A 9,529-nucleotide genomic window follows, 5' to 3' on the forward strand; every position below is an offset into this window, starting at 1 on the left:
ATATAATGTGTGGTCTTCTATGAGTGTCATTTTTCACTTAGCATAATGTTATCAAAATTCATCACGTTGTAGCATATATCAGTACTTCATTTCTTTTTATGGCCAAATAATGTTCCATTATATGCATTCTGTTAAATATATGTACCACATTTTATTTATCAGTTGATAGGCATTTGAGTTGTTTCCATTTTTTGGCTGTTATGAGTAATGCTGCTATGAACATTTGTTTACAAGTTTTACATGAACGTGTGTTTTCATTTCTTTTGAAATGAAACCTAGAAGTTGAATTTCTGGGTCATAAGGTAACTCTGTGTTTAACCTTTTAAGAAACTGCTAGACTATTTTCCAAAATGATTGCCCCATTTTACATTCCTGCCAGGAGTGTATGAGGGTTCCAGTTTCTTCACATCCTAACCAAGCCTGGTTATTATCTGTCTTTTTGAATCTAGCCCTCCTAACCAGTACCACACTGTCTTGGTTACCATTGTTTTGTAGTAAGTTCTGAAATTGGGGAGAGTGAGTCCTCCTACTTTGTTCTTTTTCAAGATTGTTTTGTCTATTCTGGGTTCCTTGAATTCCATACGAATTTTAGAATCAGCTTGTCAGTTTCTACAAAGAAGTTACTGGAACTCTGATAGGTAGATCAGTTTGGAGATTTTTTTTGGGGGGGGGAGGAATGTACCACTGTTTTGTTTTTTTTAACATCTTTGTTGGAGTATAATTGCTTTACAATGGTGTGTTAGTTTCCGCTTTATAACAAAGTGAATCAGCTATACATATACCTATATCTCCATATCTCCTCCCTCTTGCGTCTCCCTCCCACCCTCCCTATCCCACCCCTCTAGGTGGTCACAAAGCACCTAGCTGATCTCCCTGTGCTATGCAGCTGCTTCCCACTAGCTATCTATTTCACATCTGGTAGTATATATAAGTCCATGCCGCTCTCTCACTTCGTCCCAGTTTACCCTTCCCCTGCCCTGTGTCCCTAAGTCCATTCTCTACGTCTGTGTTTTTATTCCTGTCCTGCCCCTAGGCTCTTCAGAACCTTTTTTTTATTTTTAGGTTCCATATATATGTGTTAGCATACAGTATTTGTTTTTCTCTTTCTGACTTACTTCACTCTGTATGACAGACTCTAGGTCCATCCGCCTCACTACAGGCCACTCAATTTCATCTCTTTTTGTGGCTGAGTAATATCCCATTGTATATATGTGCCACATCTTTATACATTCATCTGTCGATGGACACTTAGGTTGCTTCCATGTCCTGACTACTGTACAGTTTGGAGAATATTGCTGTCCTAACAATGGTAAGTCTTCTGGTCCACGAAAGTGTGGTGTTTTACCAGTTATTTAGATCTTTAACTTCTTTCAACAATGGTTTGTTTTCAGTGTATACGTTTTGCACTTTTATTTTTTGCTAAAGTTATTCCTAAGTATCTTATTCTTTTTTATGCTTTTGTAAAAGGAATTCTTACCTTAATTTCATCTTTGGATTGTTCATTGAAAGTGTATAGAAATGAAGTTGATTTTGTATATTGATCTTGTATCCTGCAACCTTGTTGAACTTGTTTATTAGTTCTAATGGGTTTTTTTAATAAAATGGATTCCTTAGGATATTCTATTGGGTTGGCCAAAAAGTTTTTTCGGGTTTTTCAGTAAGCTATAATAGAAAAACCCGAACAAACTTTTTGGCCAACCCAATATATACAAGATCATGTCATCTGTGAATAGAGGTAGTTTTACTTCTTCCTTTCTAATCTGGATGCCTTTTATTTCTTTCTCATAAGTAATTGGCCTGGGCCTTCAGTATAGTGTTGAATAGAAGTGGTGAGAGTGATCTTTTTTGTTTTGTTCCTGATCTTAGGGGGAAAGTATCCAGTCTTTCATCATTAAGTATAATGTTATCTGTGGGGTTTTTTTTGTGTTTTTTTTGCAGTACACGGGCCTCTCACTGCTGTGGCGTCTCCCGTTGCGGAGCACAGGCTCCAAACGCGCAGGCTCAGCGGCTATGGCTCAGGGGCCCAGCCGTTCCGCGGCATGTGGGATCCTCCCGGACCGGGGCACAAACCCGTGTCCCCTGCATCGGCAGGCGGACTCTCAACCACTGCGCCACCAGAGAAGCCCTGTGGGTTTTTTATAGATGTCCTTTATCAGATTGAATATGTTCCCTTCTATTCCTAGTTTGTTGAGTAGTTTCATCATGAAAGAGTGTGGGATTTTTTCAATGCTTTTTTTCTGTGTATTGAGATGATCATGTGATTTTTGTTTTTTTTCCTGTTGATGTGATGTGTTACACTGATTTTCAGATGTTAAACCAGCTAGTATTCCTGGGATAAAATCCATTAGGTCATGGTGTATAATTCCTTTTATGTGTTGCTGCATTCAGTTTGCTAGTACTTTGTCGAGGATTTTTATATCCATATTCATAAGAAGTATTGGTCTGTAGTTTTCTGTTCTTGTGATGTCTTTCTCTAGTTTTGGTATCAGGGTAATATTTGCCTCATAAAATGGGTCAGGTACTGTTTCTTCATCTTCTATTTTTTGGTAGAGTTTGTGAAGAATTGGTATTGATTCTCTTATCCATTCACATTTAACGTTATTATTGATATTGTTGGATTTACATCTGCCATTTTACTTTTTGTTTTTTATATCTCATGTCTTTTTTGTCCCACTATTTATCCTTTACTGCATTTTTTTTTTCCTTTTTTTCCCTTGGTCTCTTTATTAGGATCTATTTTGATTTGTAGGCAGGGGAATTCACTTTCTTTTTAAAAACAATTATATATTGTATATAATTTTGCAACATCTATGTTCTTTTTACAGTCATAAAACAAAATAAAAATAAAATAAATAAAACAAAAATAAAAACAGGGCTTCCCTGGTGGTGCAGTGGTTGAGAGTCCGCCTGCCGATGTAGGGGACACAGGTTCGTGCCCCGGTCCGGGAAGATCCCACATGCCGTGGATTGGTTGGGCCCGTGAGCCATGGCCGCTGAGCCTGCGCATCCGGAGCCTGTGCTCTGCAACGGGAGAGGCCACAACAGTGAGAGGTCCACGTACCGGTAAAAAAATAATAATAATAAAAACAATGTTGAGGTTCAAGCAACCTGCAACAGATACAGGAAGAAATTTAAAGATAAAGGGTACACTTTCACGCCCGGCTTATTTTCTCTTTCCTAAAATGACAGAATGTCCAGATCGTTTATGGACACCCAGCAGTTACACATTTCTCACTGGCCTCTTTTGTCCATACCAGCTTCTAAGTGTCAAAATAATTCTGTTGAAAGGTTTTCAATAAAAGGTAAGAGAAGAAAGTAGGGCTTTCCTGGTGGCGCAGTGGTTGAGAGTCTGCCTGCCGATGCAGGGACACGGGTTCGTGCCCCGGTCCGGAAAGATCCCACATGCCGCGGAGCGGCTAGGCCCGTGAGCCATGGCCGCTGAGCCTGCGCGTCCGGAGCCTGTGCTCCGCAACGGGAGAGGCTACAACAGTGAGAGGCCCCCGTACCGCCAAAAAAAAAAAAAAAAAAGTAAGTTTTAGATTCAGTAAAGTTGAACAAATATGAAAGTCTTTTCGGTATATCTCACAAAATTATTTATCATAAATTATATTTTTCAAATGTTCATAGCAGTTTTAAAAAATTCTTTATTTTGAAATAATTATAAATTCATAGAAGTTTGCAAAGAAATGTACAGAAGAATCCTGTGCACTCTCCCTCCAGCCTCCTCCAGTGTTAACATTTTGCACAACTATAGAACAGCATCCAAGTCAGAAAACTGACATTGATACAATCTTGAGAGCTTATTTAAATTTCACCAGTTATACATGTGTGTGTTTGTGAGTATGTTATATGTGGCCTTATGCTGTTTTATCACATGTAGAGCCTTAGATAATTATTGCCACAATCAAGATATTCAACTGTACTCATTACCACAAGACTCCTTTCTTTCACTACTTTATAGCCATACTCATCTCCTTCCTCCCATCCCTAACCCATGGTAACTGCTATTCTCTTCTCCATCTCTTTTATTATGTTATTTCATGAATGTTAAATAAGTGGAATCTTCCAGTATGTATCCTTTCAACATTGGCTTTTTTCATTTAGTATAATTTCCTTGAGGTTCCTCCAAGATGTTGTGTGTATCAATAGTTTGTTCCTTTTTTTTTTTTTTTTATCACTGAGTAGTATTCCATGGTGTGGACACAACAGCTTGTTCACCCATTCACCCATTCAAGGGAATTTGGATAGTTTACAGTTTTTGACTATTAAGAATAAAGTTGCTTTGAACATTCATATTCAAGTTCTTATATGGAAAGAAGACATTTCTCTGGAATACATACCCAAGAGTGGGTTCCTGGTTTGTATAATAAGTCCATTTTTAATTTTGACAGGGATTGCCAAGCTATTTTCTAGAGGGGCTGTAATATTTTACATTGCCACGAGCAGTGTATGAGTGATCCAGTTTCTCTGCATCCTTGCCAGCTTTTGGTGCTCTTGCTATTTTTAATTTTTTCATTCTCATGTGTATAATGATATCTTATTGTAGTTTTAATTTGCATTTCTCTAATGGATAATAGTGTTAAAAATATTTTCATTTGTTTACTTGCCACCTGTGTATCCTTTTTGGAGAAATGTCTGTGAATGTCTTTTCTGTGTCAATGCCCAGTTTTCTAATTAGATTATTATTTTTTTAATGTTGAAATTTGAAGGTCCTTTATGTAGTCTAGATAAAGGGGTTTTGTCTGATAAGTGATTTGCAAGGTTTTCCCCTGATCTCTAATTTGTCTTTTCAGCCTTTGAATAGGGTCTTTTGCAGAGCAAAAGTTTATTTTGATGAGGTCCAATTTATCTATTTTTCCTCTTATGAATTATGCTTTTGGTGTCAAGTCTAAGAATTCTTTACCTTGTTCTAGGTCTCAAGATTTTCTCCTATGTTCTTTTGTGTAAGTTTTATAATTTTACATTTAAGTTCAAAATTTGTTTTGAGCATAATTTTGCATAAAGTGTGAGGTTTAGGTCAAGGTTCTTTTTTTTCTTTTTGCCAATGGATATTCAATTATTCCAGCACCATTTATTGAAAAGACTATCCCTCCTCCATTAAGTTGCTTTTGCTCTTTTGTCAAAAATTAACTGGGTATATTTGTATAAGTCTATTTCTGGGCTTTCTATTCTGTTCCATTGACCTATGTGTCTATCTTTCCTCCCACATCATACTTTCTTGATTACTATGATCAGTTTTTAATAGCTGTCTTTCCAGGTGGTATCTTTTTATTGTTTATTTTTCCCCAGAAATTTCTAAAATTAACTAACAAATAGATGCCATGAAGGTAATATATTTTCTCTGTTTTCTCTCATTCTTATTCAACTATGCTCTTATATTGTATCAGCTATGATGAAATCTCATTTTATTCTTATCTCTCTGGATTTGTGGTTTATTCAGACAGTCAGAAGAGTATTATATGTAAATGCTATGGCATGTGTTGTATTAAAATAATAAGTTGTTTTTATTGTTTAGAGAGAAAGAACTGAGAGGGGAAGAAGAGGAGCTGTCATTTCTTGACTGTTTAAAATTTGCCATAACCTTCATGGTATGATTTCAACTAAGCTACAGAGTAAACATTAGTACTCTCATTTTATAGAGGAAGAAATTGAGCTTCATAGAGTATGAATAATGAGTATGAGCATATACTTCATAGAGTATGACTTCATGAGGATGATCCTGGTTAGGATCATAGAGATGAGTGCAGCTTTTTAATCTTTTTTTTTTTTTTTTTTGAAGAGAGAGCAGTTCCTTGGGCAAATATGTATGAGGCACCTGAAGCCAAGTTTATATCACTTACAGGAAATGTAGATTCTGATGGTGCTAATTCAGCCATGGATAACCTCTTCATGGTAGGATGGTTGGAAAGAAAGGGTATTTATCTAGTACCTGAGTTGCATAATTCTATATCCTGCAAGGTGCCCTGCCTTAGTGTCCTACTTCACCATTCAGAGGTGTTTTCCCAATTAAGATCCCACTTGGCCACATTAACAGAAAAGTGTGTTCTATCTTCTTTAAACACCTCTTCCTCTGAAGTTCAAAGAATCCAAGGATACTTACTCAGTCCAGAGTATCTATCCTATTTACTCTCACTTCATCCTGAAACTGGACAGCCCAGACAACTCAAGAAAATGACCTGTTCATCATAGCTGTTACTACTATTGCTAAGCCTCAGTCCTTCTCAGGGAGAGGCCAATATACTGTACCTTTCACCAGCCTGGAGACAGTTGTTGCTGAAGCATGTGGGAAGCCCTGTCAGGGAGAATAGATTTTATTCTCTGTTGCAGGATGCTGACTGCTTGGTGACCCATGATTGACCTCTCATTGGGTTTTATACTGGGACTCCCTCTCTTCCAGCCCCAGAATATGGATGTCGGTCTTCCAATGAAGAAAGCTCCTTCCAAAGTACTCTTATTCCCTAGTCTTGCCCACCCCTGACCTCCAGCAGTCTAGAAGGTCTTCCTCTTAGTGGAGCTCCCAGCCTTATCCAGGCAGGCTGCATTAGAATGTGGCTATGATAGAGAGAAGGCAAGGCCTGGATCACCCAGAAAGAAAAAACAACTGAATCATCTTTCAGAAGCTGCTGAGGTGAGAATGGGGTTGACAAAGACAAGAGGGACTACGAAAGAAACACTCATAAAGCCTGTATTAATATGCCAAAAATAATATGTATTATTCTGTTTTATCATATTAATCATGTTTTTATTCTTTGTATTTTATGACAGTTAGCATCTTGGGGACCTTGTTGGCTGGGGAGAGACTGCCCCTCCCAGGACTAGCTAATTCCTAGAGATAGTAAATAATTTGCGTGAACATACCTTTCATATGCAAACCGACCAGTTGAGAGCCCATACTTCTGACTACCTCTTTTATCTAACTCTCACACATTGAGCCAATATTTCTCCTGCCCTAAATCACCCCAGGTCCAGGGACCAAACAACTAGAGACCACTCCTATAGCCCAGAGCCCACTGAAATTATTCAAACTAACATAGGCAAAACATTTTCAGACATAAATCATACCAGTGTTTTCTTAGGTCAGTCTCCCAAGGCAATAGAAATAAAAGCAAAAATAAACAAATGGGACCTAATCAAACTTATAAGCTTTAGCACAGCAAAGGAAACCATAAACAAAACGAAATGACAACCTACGGACTGGGAGAAAATATTTGCAAATGATGGAACCAACAAGGGCTTAATTTCCAAAATATACAAACAGCTTAGTTACAATTCAGTAACAAAAAAAACAAACAACCCAGTCGAAAAATGGACAGAAGACCTAAACAGACATTTCTCCAAAGAAGACATACAGATGGCCGATGGGCACATGAAAAGGTGCTCATCACCACTAACTATTAGAGAAATGCAAGTCAGAACTACAGCGAAATACCACCTCACACCAGTCAGAATGGCCATCATTAAAAATTCTACAAATAATAAATGCTGGAGAGGGCGTGGAGAAAAGGGAACCGTCCTGCACTCTTGGTGGGAATGTAAATTGGTGCAGCCACTATGGAAAACAGGTTGGAGGTTCCTCAAAAAACTAAAAATAGAGTTGCCATATGATCCAGCAATCCCACTCCTGGGGATATACCAAGACAAAATTCAAAAAGATACATGCACCCCTATGTAAATAGCAGCACTATTTAAAATAGCCAAGACATGGAAAGAACCTAAATGTCCATTGACAGATGAATGGATAAAGAACATGTGATAAATATATATCACACACACACACAATGGAATATTAGCCATTAAAAAGAATGAAATAATGCCATTTGCAGCAACATGGATGGACCTAGAGATTATCATACTAAACCAAGTAAGTCAGAGAAACACAAATATATGATTCACTTATATGTGGAATCTAAAAAATGATACAAATGAACTTATCTAGGAAACGGAAACGGACTCACAGACACAGGAAACAAACTTATGGTTACCAAAGGGAAAAGGTGGGGGGGGAGGAATATATTAGGAGGTTGGGATTAACATGTACACACTACTATATATAAAACAGATAATCAACAAGGACCTGCTATATAGCACAGGAAACTCAATATTCTGTAATAAACTAAATGGGAAAAAAATAGATATATGTATAACTGAATCAATTTGCTGTTCACCTGAAACTAACACATTATAAATCAACCATACTCCAATATAAAATTTAAAATAATAAAATTTTTTTAAAAAAGAAGGAAAAACAGCAGCAACAACAACAGCAACGAATAAATGGACACCTGAATTCCATGATTTAAAGAGAAGAGAAATTGGTAAGGAGAAACAAAGATGAGTGGAACATAATTTCAAGAAATGAGGCAATGGAAACTTCATTCACCAAGAATTTCTTTTTTTTTTGGCTGCACCATGCATCTTGCAGGATCGTAGTTCCCCGACCAGGGATCAAACCTGGCCCCCCGGCAGTGGAAGTGCAGAGTCCTAACCACTGGTCCACCAGAGAATTCCCCCACCAAGAATTTCTAATCATAAAAAGATACTCTTGCTGTATCTCAGGAATTCTTAATTGCTGACTTCCCCCCTCCCTATATTTATTTCTAGATATATAATGGAATTCTTTTTAAAAATTGGAACTCCTACTTATTGTTGTAAATGCTAAAGTCACACTGTGATATGAATGCTTCACTTTTCTAAGTTAAGAATTTACAGCTCCAGGGCTTCCCTGGTGGCGCAGTGGTTAAGAATCTTCCTGCCAGTGCAGGGCACATGGGTTCGAGCCCTGGTCCAGGAAGATCCCACTTGCCGCGGAGGAACTAAGCCCGTGTGCCACAGCTACAGAAGCCTGCACGCCACAACTACTGAAGCCCGCTCGTCTCGAGTCCGTGCTCCGCAATGAAGAGTAGCCCCCTTTCGCCACCACTAGAGAAAGCCCACACGCAGCAATGAAGACCCAACGCAGCCAAAAATAAAATAAATAAATTTATTTAAAAAAAAAAATCACAGCTCCAGCCCAGACCCTTTTTTCTAAAGCTGAAAGATCACAGGACCCAGCTGCCTACCAGACACATCGACTTGGGATTTCAAACACAACATATTAAAAATTGGACTTATCTCCTATCCACCCTATCCTCCTCTAAGTTTATTCACTGTCCTGTATTCCCCATAATTGGCCTGCCAGAAACCAAAAAATCAAGGTAGCTTTCCCCCTCTACCTTGCATCTCCCCATCCAAGCAATCCAAAACTTCCCCTGGTTCTGATCCTTTGAATATCTGTCTTATCTGTCTGCTGTTCTCTGTACCTCCTGACTGCTTCTATCTTGGTCTTTCATTATTTCTCTTGTAGATTGTAACAGCAATTTCTCAAAGAATTATTTGCAGTCCACGGTCCTCCTAAGAGACCATGAATTGAAAAAAAAAAATTAAAACTTTTTCCCCCATTTTTATGGGCTAATGATGCATAACTCCATATATTTTCATTTGTATATACAACAAAGGATTAATTGTGAATAACCACCTACCTGAGTTACTA

This window comes from Pseudorca crassidens, chromosome 11 (genome assembly GCF_039906515.1).
Source record: "Pseudorca crassidens isolate mPseCra1 chromosome 11, mPseCra1.hap1, whole genome shotgun sequence".
NCBI classification, from domain to species: Eukaryota; Metazoa; Chordata; class Mammalia; order Artiodactyla; family Delphinidae; genus Pseudorca; species Pseudorca crassidens.